The sequence below is a fragment of the Triticum urartu genome, chromosome 2 (assembly GCF_003073215.2).
Source record: "Triticum urartu cultivar G1812 chromosome 2, Tu2.1, whole genome shotgun sequence".
NCBI classification, from domain to species: Eukaryota; Viridiplantae; Streptophyta; class Magnoliopsida; order Poales; family Poaceae; genus Triticum; species Triticum urartu.
This window is the reverse complement of record NC_053023.1, coordinates 178,149,042-178,158,693: the sequence shown is the minus strand read 5'-3', so window position 1 is coordinate 178,158,693 and position 9,652 is coordinate 178,149,042. Positions and strand designations below refer to the sequence as shown.

General features: G+C 46.1%; 1 pseudogene; it reads left to right on the top strand.

Annotated features, from left to right (window-relative positions):
• The first annotated feature begins 5,511 nt into the window (after nucleotides 1-5,511).
• LOC125541366 lies at nucleotides 5,512-5,892 on the top strand (annotated as a pseudogene).
• The last annotated feature ends 3,760 nt before the right edge of the window (nucleotides 5,893-9,652 follow it).

The window sequence follows — 9,652 nt, the reverse complement described above, 5'->3', positions numbered from 1 at the left end:
TCTCTCCCCACAAAAGGAACATTTGGGTTCCCCTTTCCATCCTCGACGTTTCATCACATCTCTGATCAGCACCACATCTTGCGATAGCTGCCACATGAAAATTTGAATTTTCAAAGGAATACGGGCTTTCCATATCCAGCGATAATCGCAACCAACAATGTTTCTTTCCAGATAGGTATATAGAGCTTTAGTGGTATAGTAAGGCTTGGGACCCAGGCCCCATTTGATACTATCACTTTCTGTAGATACACAGGTTTCCCTAACCATCAAAACCAATTTCTTCCATTGCTCATTAAGTTCAGAGTTCAATCTCCTTTGGAAGAAGGCGATAGGGTTAGCATCCAAACAATCCTTCACGACACAATCAGGATTATTGGAGATGGCAAAAAGCTGGGGAAATTGTTCAGCAAATGGAGCTTGGTCGCCAACTGGATCAATCCATAGCCTAGCTATGTTACCAGAATGCACAACCACTTTCCTCCCAACCATATATAGATCTTTCACTTTCATAATGGCCTTCCAGCATGGAGAGTCAGTGATTCTCCCCTTAACCGAGGCTACCGTGTCTCTACCAAAATATTTGGCTCTGATAATATCTTGCCAAAGCCCCTGTTTCATCTCAAGTTTCCACCACCATTTCACCAAAAGGCATATATTTTGCCTGTGGAGGTCTTTCACACCCAAACCCCCCTTTTCCTTGGATCTACAGACCCTTGACCATCTAACCAGGTAGTATCTCTTTCTGTTTTTAGTCACCTGCCAGAAGAATTTCCTTCTGTGTTTATCCAACCTCTCTATGATGGTTTTAGACAAAAGGAACATAGACATATAATAGTAAGCAATGCTGGAAATATTAGCATTCAATGAAGTCAACCTGCCCCCCAAGGAGGCATTACTTCCTAGTCCAGATTCACATCTCTTGACAAATTTTGCCTCTAGGTATTCCTAGTCTACGCCCTTCAGGGTCGAATAACTAACAGGAACGCCAAGATATTTCATTGGGAAATGCCCAATCTGGCAGCCAAAGATATCAGCATGTTCTTTCAAAATATTCTCATCTCCTCCCACACTAAGAATTTCACTTTTCTAAAAGTTAATTTTCAGTCCTGACATGAGTTCGAACATATACAGCAACAGTTTCAGGTTTCTCTTTCTCAATTTTTGCCAACTCATCTCTGATGTTTCTCTTTCAAATCTTCTCATGCCCAAACTTATTAGAACCCCGGCCTTTGAAGAACTTTTTGAAGCGTTCCAGTTTGATGTTTAACACATCAATGGGGTCTGTAGCTTTAACATGTTGGTTCCAAATCTTTTCTACCAAAGGTAGGAATTCTTCAGATTTGAGCCAACTAATTTCAAACCTAAACTCTCTTTGCTGTGGGACTCTGACAACATGGTTATCAGAGGACAGCAAAAGAGCATTATGGTCAGAAATGTCTCTAACAATTTTCCTAACATTAACTTGAGGAAAAAGGTCCTCCCAATCACTGCTCATAAGGATTCTATCTAGCTTTTCCAGGGTCGGATGGGCTTGATTGTTAGTCCAAGTATACATCCCCCGTTCATGTGAATTTCACTAAGGCACATCGCGTTAATCACAGAATTGAACATATCTGTGTAAGGGGAGCGGTGCCAGTTTTTATTTTTCTCTCCCTCATGCCTAAGAATATTAAAATCACCCCCAATTAACAAGGGGTTTTGTACATGAGCGCAAAAGTCAGCTAATTCAACGAGGAATTCATGGTTGTCCTTATCATGGGCTGCTCCATATACATTGCATAGGGTCCAAATTTTCTTAATATTGACATCATATACGTTAACTTGGAGGATAAATTTGCCTTTCCTCCAAGCAACCACTTCAAATCTCTCTCTTCTAACTCCACACAGTATTTCCCCGGATTTTCCCATAGATGGGATCCACTCCCAATCAAAAGCAGTACAAGGGTCAATTTTCCTAAAATAACCATCCTGAAACTTCTTCTTATGAGTCTCTTGCAGACAAACAAAGTCAAGGGAATGATCTCTAATAATATGGGAAAGGCAGGAACTCATCCCTTTCTTTCCTGCCCCCTACAATTCCAAAAAAGACCAATCATATTAACCAGGTTTCTTTTTCCTATCCCCTCTGGTGGCCCTGGTATTATGGACAGGGCTGCCAGATTTTTCTTTCTTCATCATTAAATCAGGTTTCTGGCTCCTGGTCAAAGGCCTGGATATTGCCACCTGTATTTTAGGATTTCTCTTCTTCCTGGACCTCACACGGATAAAGTTTTCCTCTAAGTCCTCCTCCCCATCAGCCCAATCAGAACTGATGGGTGTTTTATCCCCCTTCCCATTAGTTATAAACATTGTTTTCTCATCTATCACGGCATCGGAATTATGATTATTGTTATTGTCACATTTTCTGACCCTCTCCAACTCTCTCAGGATATCAATAGTAGAGAAATTATTATCAGGGATAATCACACCCTTTTAGATGCTCTAATCATAAGATCATTATTGGAAAGCACATCAAATGAGTTAAAGTTGCAGTTACCTTCCAAGTTTCTCTTTTTTGAAATTGCAACATCTCTGTCTTGAATCTTGTCACCCATGTTCTGCATATTTCTTATATTAAATCTCAGTTCATCTTCAGTTCTAAGTGGAGGGGTAGGAATCACCTCTTCCATTTCCTCAGATGAGACAGGGAACTATACCATGTACTCAGAGCGCACCCCAGCCTTGCTAGTGTCATCCTCCATTATTTCTTCCACCTGGGATTTTTCATGCACCCCCAAGTGAGAAGTACAGATATCATATATATTACCAACAATAGAATCGAGCATAGTTTGTTCTACCTGAATCTCATCCACATTCAGCCTGTTGTTATCAACAAGTAGTGCTTGAGATCCATCCAAGTTTTCCTTTTCACAAGCCTCTCTGGCAATGGATTCAATCAGGAGAGTATCATCTGCAGTTCCATCTGATTCCTCCTGCCCCTCTTCCATACTGTCACTAGGGCTATTTTTCTCATCTTTGTTGTTCATGTAAGCCCCCCCCTCTTTTCTTTTCTCACTATCCCGAGGAGTGACTCGAGTAAAATGTTTCCCATGGGATGAGTCCTTTCCAGTCGACTCAACCTGGTTCACACTGCTCGATCTCTCAGGATCTCTGACCAGAATTTTTTCAATATCATAGAAGAAATCAAAAAAGTGTGTTCCCAGGACAGCTTCAGCTACACCAGGCAGCTCATCAACATTGCGACATCCCAGTCGGACTCGCACATATTCAGGTTTGTGCAGAGTGGCCATGTCAATTTCAAGAGGAACGCCAACCAAAGATGCAACATAAGCCACATTCCGTTCATTTCTTCGTTCCAGAGGAACATTCGCCACTCTCACCCAAGCAACCTCCATCACCCCTTTTGCTCCCACATTAGCTGACCAGGGAACAATCTTAACCACTACTCCGCAAGATCGTAAGGTCATTTTGTCATTGTAACATGCTTTTTCACATCTCTTTGATTAGGAAAGCGCATAACATAAGTCTTAGGACCTATAGGACGAGCAGTACAATGCCACTTGGTCCCAATATAATCAGAGAAAGCATCTTCGAGCTCCTTCACACTAGCTTCCCCCTCAATCACAGTAATCACTACACTCGTGGCACGTTCCTTAAGCTGCTTAGCAGTACATGAGTCTGGAATGTAAAAGAAACCCTGGCCCTTGCCCTGGAAGGCGCACATAGGAGCCACACACTCCCATGGCAGAAAAGTAGTGCAAATCGAAGCCAAATGCCCCATCTTACTGCATCTCTCACAAAAAGCTTGCGGGCAACTAGCAGGAGTATGACTAGTGGCTTTGCAAATCAGACATGGATCATAGTTTTTGGTTGGGGGCACCCGAGTAGAAGATTCACCCCACTGAGCAGCATCAGGGATTTGCTTCCTTCTGGGAGCGTTGTCGATGTCGAGATCCGAGGGATTAGAGTTCGGGTGCTTCTCCACCCATACCCCCCCAGATCTGGCCCTCTTGGCCCGCTCCGCCGCGTCGTCCCAGCGCGTGGTGTCGTCCGAGGCCGATGTCTCCTGCTTGTTCGTGGAGAGGTTGTCGCCGGTCGCCTCCCTGGACCAGGAGAACTGACCTCGACCATGGCCCTGATCGAAACGCCCGGCGCCGCGCCCGAAACGCCCAGCCCCAAAGTCGTCCCTCCGATTGCCATGGAAGAAGCGATCCCCACGTCCCTCCATCTCCGTCAGAGCGCGCAGCTTGGAGGCCACCACCGCCGCAAAGGATCTGCAATCCCCTCCAACTTTCCCCTCCCACCACAGAAAAGAGGAAGAAATTTTGGACCTAGGTTTTCGCGGCGCCTCCCAGAAGTGAGAGAACGCGGTGTCTAGGTCATGGGCGGGGGTGGGGTGGGCTTTAATACCTGCTGCGCGTCTCGCCTCCCCGTCATGGCGCCCGAGATCCTCATCCACATGTCGAGCATCCATGGCGGACGACCCGCCCGCGCCTGGGTGTGGCCCAAGGATGCCCCGGTCCCGCCGCCTCTCTGCGGTGTACCGCGGTACACCATTCGCACCATCATGTGTGTGGATCTGACTCGGCGCCGCCGTGTGCCCCACCGGAATCTGGTCCCGCACCCTGGCGATATGACAGGGGAACGAGACGGCCTGCCCGATGTCGAGCCGCTCGCCGTCCCTGAGATATCACGCGTCGACTGTCACCCCCCTCTCATCAATCAGGGCAATCCAGAGCGAGTCGTGTCGGAGACGGATCTCGCCGTCGGCGAAGGAAAGCGCGCGTGCCGCCGTGAGGTCAGTCGCGTAGGAGACGAGCCAACGCACGTCGCTCTCCATCACCAAGGTAGATGATCTTCCCCTCTCGACAATGTCCAACGCGGGCTGGGGTGACGAGCGGTAATGATTAGTAGTTGTTGTTTTTGAATTTTCGGATAGGGAGGAGAGGAGTGCTCACAGCTGGACAAAGGACAGGGTAATTTCTATTTCTAAACCATGGCTAGCTCAAACTGAACTGAAATAGAACTGCGTTTATTCATTGATCGAACTCAAATTATTGCATTTTTATAGCATTTGTTGTTTGTAGAAATAGAAGATGAAGAGACGCTGCTAAGTTTTTGTATTTGTACCAACGATAATTAATATTTTGGGAGGCATATATTTCATATTTGTATCAACGGTGGAAAAGAGTAGCAAATAAATTATAAAATTATTGAACAACTGAACCATATTTTGTACTATGTTTTCACATGGGTTGTTGTAGAAAGTAGTTTTTTCATGTTGTCATAAAAAGAATTTGGCCCGGTTTTAACTCCAATCCTACCTCCGCCACTAACGTGTTCGTTAAAATGACTGGTGCAGACCGAACGATACTCATCAACAACACTGAGCATGAATCCAATGCAGCAAAACAAGAATTTTGCATTGAAAACTTAGCTATGGTTCATGGTGCGCTTACTCTGGGTGTTAACAACATGTTGCAGGCCAAAGCAACTATTGGCGGTGGCATGATGGAGGTGAAGCTCAAGGACCTTGTTACATCGACCAACCCCGTGAACATGAAGTTCATCGTGCAGGTAGGAGACATGCCTGGTGGCCGACGAGACGGCGGCGGTGCATTTCCTGCTATGGGGCACCGAGTGCGACGCCTTCGAGCCCGGAGACATCGTGTGGCTCACAAGCGGCATCTTCTCCTACCGCAGGGGCAACAAGCTCTTCCTACGGTCTGGTAAGCGAGGACGCGCTGAGAAGGTGGGTGAGTTCACCATGACGTTCGTTGAGACACCCAACATGAGAGAGGTGAGGTGGGGGCCGATCCAGGCGACCCGGGGAAGATGGTGCAGGAGGCCATCCTGTCGCCCTACTCCCAGGTCTTCGAGCCGCTGCACTGACGCCATCGATTCAGGCTTCCAGCTCTTTGTTGCTCTAGTCAAGCTTGGCAATTAGAGTACTTATTGCTACCATTGTTGATTGGTTTGGCATCACCAATATAGGACACTAAAATTAAAATGCTCTTATGAGATCATATAGGGAGCCTGCACCCTGCTCTCAGCGGACAAATACAGCTCATTCTCGCCCCTCTGCGATAACAAATCCAAACTGCGACTAGCTTTTAATCGTTTGCATTCGGGCTCGGTTTCCGGTTTTCTCAACTGCATTGTGATGTTATTCTAACATATGAATTGCAGAAAACCACCAGATTGAAACCTTTTTTTTGAAATGAAAGGTAGATTAGGTTCTACCTTATATATTTCAAAACAGGCGCAAGCCTGAGGACCAAAAGGTCAAGTACATGAGGCTCATATTCAGCACCATGGTGCCCTGGCTATAAGTAGCCAGATAAGGGAGAGAAAGAAAGAAGAGAAAAGGCTAGAAGGTGGAAAACATCAGGGAGGCAACGATAGCAGGCTCGTTTAAGCAGAGAAAAAGAAAGAAGAGAAAAAGCTAGAAGGTGGAAAACATCAGGGAGGCAACGATAGCAGGCTCGTTTAAGCAGGGGACAACCATTGGATCCAAGCCTCCATAGCATCTTGATCTGCTATTTTCCGTGCTCTATTTTTCCACAAAGTTAGCAACTGCACTGCATATAGCTTGATGTAGGTAGGAGACCATTGCTTGCTGCAGAAAACACGATCGTTCCTTGCGTGCCAGAGCGTGACAGCGGCCACAGCAAACATCAAAGAAAATCTGCTAGAGGGTGGCCAGGTATGCAGCGCCTCCTGCATGAAGTTGATGAGATCTGTGGAACTATTGGCAAGGTTCATCATGTGCAACGAGCCCCAAAGTATTGAAGCCGGAGAGCAACGGAGGACAATATGATCAGTAGATTCACAAGCAGGGCAAATATCACAGTCTTGGTGTGTGGTAATGGACGTCCAGTGTTTCTTGACCATGTTGTCGTGTGAGTTTAGTCGTCCCCGAAAAGCCAACCATAGGAAGATGCGGTGTTTCAAGGGGATGACAGGGTCCCAGATCCAAGGACTAACAACAGAAGAAATCCCCCTGAAAGTGAGCAGCTTATAGATGTATGATGTAGAGATTGCCTTATTTTGGAGAGCAGACGAGCGTGCATCAATAAGGCTGGAGGATGGCGCAAGAGCAGCCAGAAGATCACATAGGAAATGCAGCTCCTGGACGGCCATAGCAGATAGGTTGGGGTGCAGTAGGAAGTGCCAACTTCCCTGATGGAACTGGGAGGCGACAATGCAGCAACCATCGAGAGCGAATCTGAAAAGAGTGGGCAAAACAAAACGGAGCCGGCCAACAGGCAGCCAACAATCATGCCAGAAGGATATGGTCTTGCCAGACCCCAAGGAGCACCGAGAGGAGGCTAAAATCAGCGGAATAAATTGCTTGAAACCTTTCCAAATGGCAGAGTCCCGATGCCAGCTATTCAAGGGTATGATGTTCTGACAGTACTGACGAGCTAACCACTGGTAGCAAGGGATATCGGAGAACTGCAGAACCCTTGCAACAAACTTAGACAGCAACGCGTTATTGTGTGCGGCCAAATCCTCGATTCCCAGACCACCAGACGTTCTGGGCAAAGTAACAAACTGCCATGCTACGAGGCACTAACCTCCTTTAGCTGAGCTCTTCCCTTGCCAGAAGAAACCCCTGATCAAGCTTTCAAGTTTGGCAATGGATTCCTTGGGCCATGGGAAGCAAGCCATGTAGTAGCTGGGTATGCTGGCAAGCACGTAGTTGATTAAAGTGAGCCTGAAAGCACAAGTGCTCCCTAGGTGGTTTTGGTAATTAATGACAACATATCTCTCGTTGGACTAACACTTTTACCTAGTATGTTTCAGATAAAGTTCAAAAATGAAGTGGCATGGACTAGAGGATGTGGAAACCCTTCAAAATGCTAAGGACAAAGGATTGGCTCAAGCTCCAAGCTCAAGACTCCACACTTTCTATCTTAGTGATCCAAGATCACATTGAGTCTATAGGAAAGCCAATACTATTAAGAAGGGATGAGGTGTTGCTTAATGGCTTGCTTGCTCAAAGTGCTTAGTGATATGCTCCAAAGCCCTCAACCACTTTCTCACTTCCAAATTTTTCCTAAACCAAAAGTCAAACTCGGCCCCACCGATTCTTTCTATTCGGAGCCACCGAGTTCAGTAGACATAGCCACTGCCGGAAACCCTAATCAGTTCGGTCTCACCGATGGGATCTCGGTCTCACTGAGATGGGCTTGCAAACTCTCTGTTACCTGTTGCAATATTTTCGGTCCCACCGAGATATGCAATCGGCCCCACCGAGTTTGCTTGGCCAACTCTTTGTTTCGCTTATTACCCAAATCGGTCCCACTGAGTTTGAGTAATTGGTCAAACCGAGTTCTGGTTTTACCCTAATCCTAGCACATCGGTTCCACTGAGTTGATCTAGTCGGTCCCACCGAAAACCCTAACGGTCACTAGGTTTGCTAAATCAGTCCGACTGAGTTTTTCACTTCGGTCTCACCGAGATTGGTAAATTGTGTGTAACGGTTAGTTTTTGTGTGGAGGCTATATATACCCCTCCACCCACTCTTCATTCGTGGAGAGAGCCATCAGAACCAATACACATTTTCTGAGAGAGAACCACCTACTCATGTGTTGAGGCCAAGATATTCCATTCCTACCATATGAATCTTGATCTCTAGCCTTTCCCAAGTTGCTTTCCACTCAAACCTTCTTTCCACCAAATCCATATCCTGTGAGAGAGAGTTGAGTGTTGGGGAGACTATCATTTGAAGCACAAGAGCAAGGAGTTCATCATCAACACACCATTTGTTACTTCTTGGAGAGTGGTGTCTCCTAGTTTGCTAGGTGTTACTTGGGAGCCTCCAGCAAAGATTGTGGAGTTGAACCAAGGAGTTTGTAAGGGCAAGGAGATCGCCTACTTCGTGAAGATCGCTAGTGAGGCAAGTCCTTCGTGGGCGATGGCCATGATGGGATAGACAAGGTTGCTTCTTCGTGGACCCTTCGTGGGTGGAGCCCTTCGTGGGCTCGCGCAACCGTTACCCTTTGTGGGTTGAAGTCTCCATCAATGTGGATGTACGATAGCACCACCTATCGGAACCACGACAAAAACATCCGTGTCTTCAATTGCGTTTGAATTCTCCAAACCCTTCCCCTTACATTCTTGCAAGTTGCATGCTTTACTTTCCGCTGCTCATATACTCTTCGCATGCTTGCTTGATATGTATTGTGTTTGCTAAACTAGTGCCTAAACTCCACTTCAACTTAAAGAAATGAAAAACTGCAACTTTTGACACTTAGTGTCTAACCCCCCCTCTAGACACCTCTTCTCGATCCTTTCAATTGGTATCAGAGCATTGGTCTCCATTGCCTTGGTTTAAACACCATTGGAGGAAGATGGATGAGTCTACTTTGGGGAGTCTTAGGCGTAGAGTGCCTATTCTTGATGGAGAATATTTTCATGAGTGGAAAAATGAAATGCTTGAGATTTTCAATGAATATCACTTGAACAAGTATATTGCTAGCCCTTGTGCACCTCATGTTGATACCATGCATCCTACCCTTGATGAGTTAATTGACATGATTCACAATCTTAGAACTGTTAATCTTATCACTAGAGGCTTGGCTAGAAACTTGATTGGATGTCTGCCTACTCTTAAGTGTGCCTACACCATATGGAAATTTCTTGA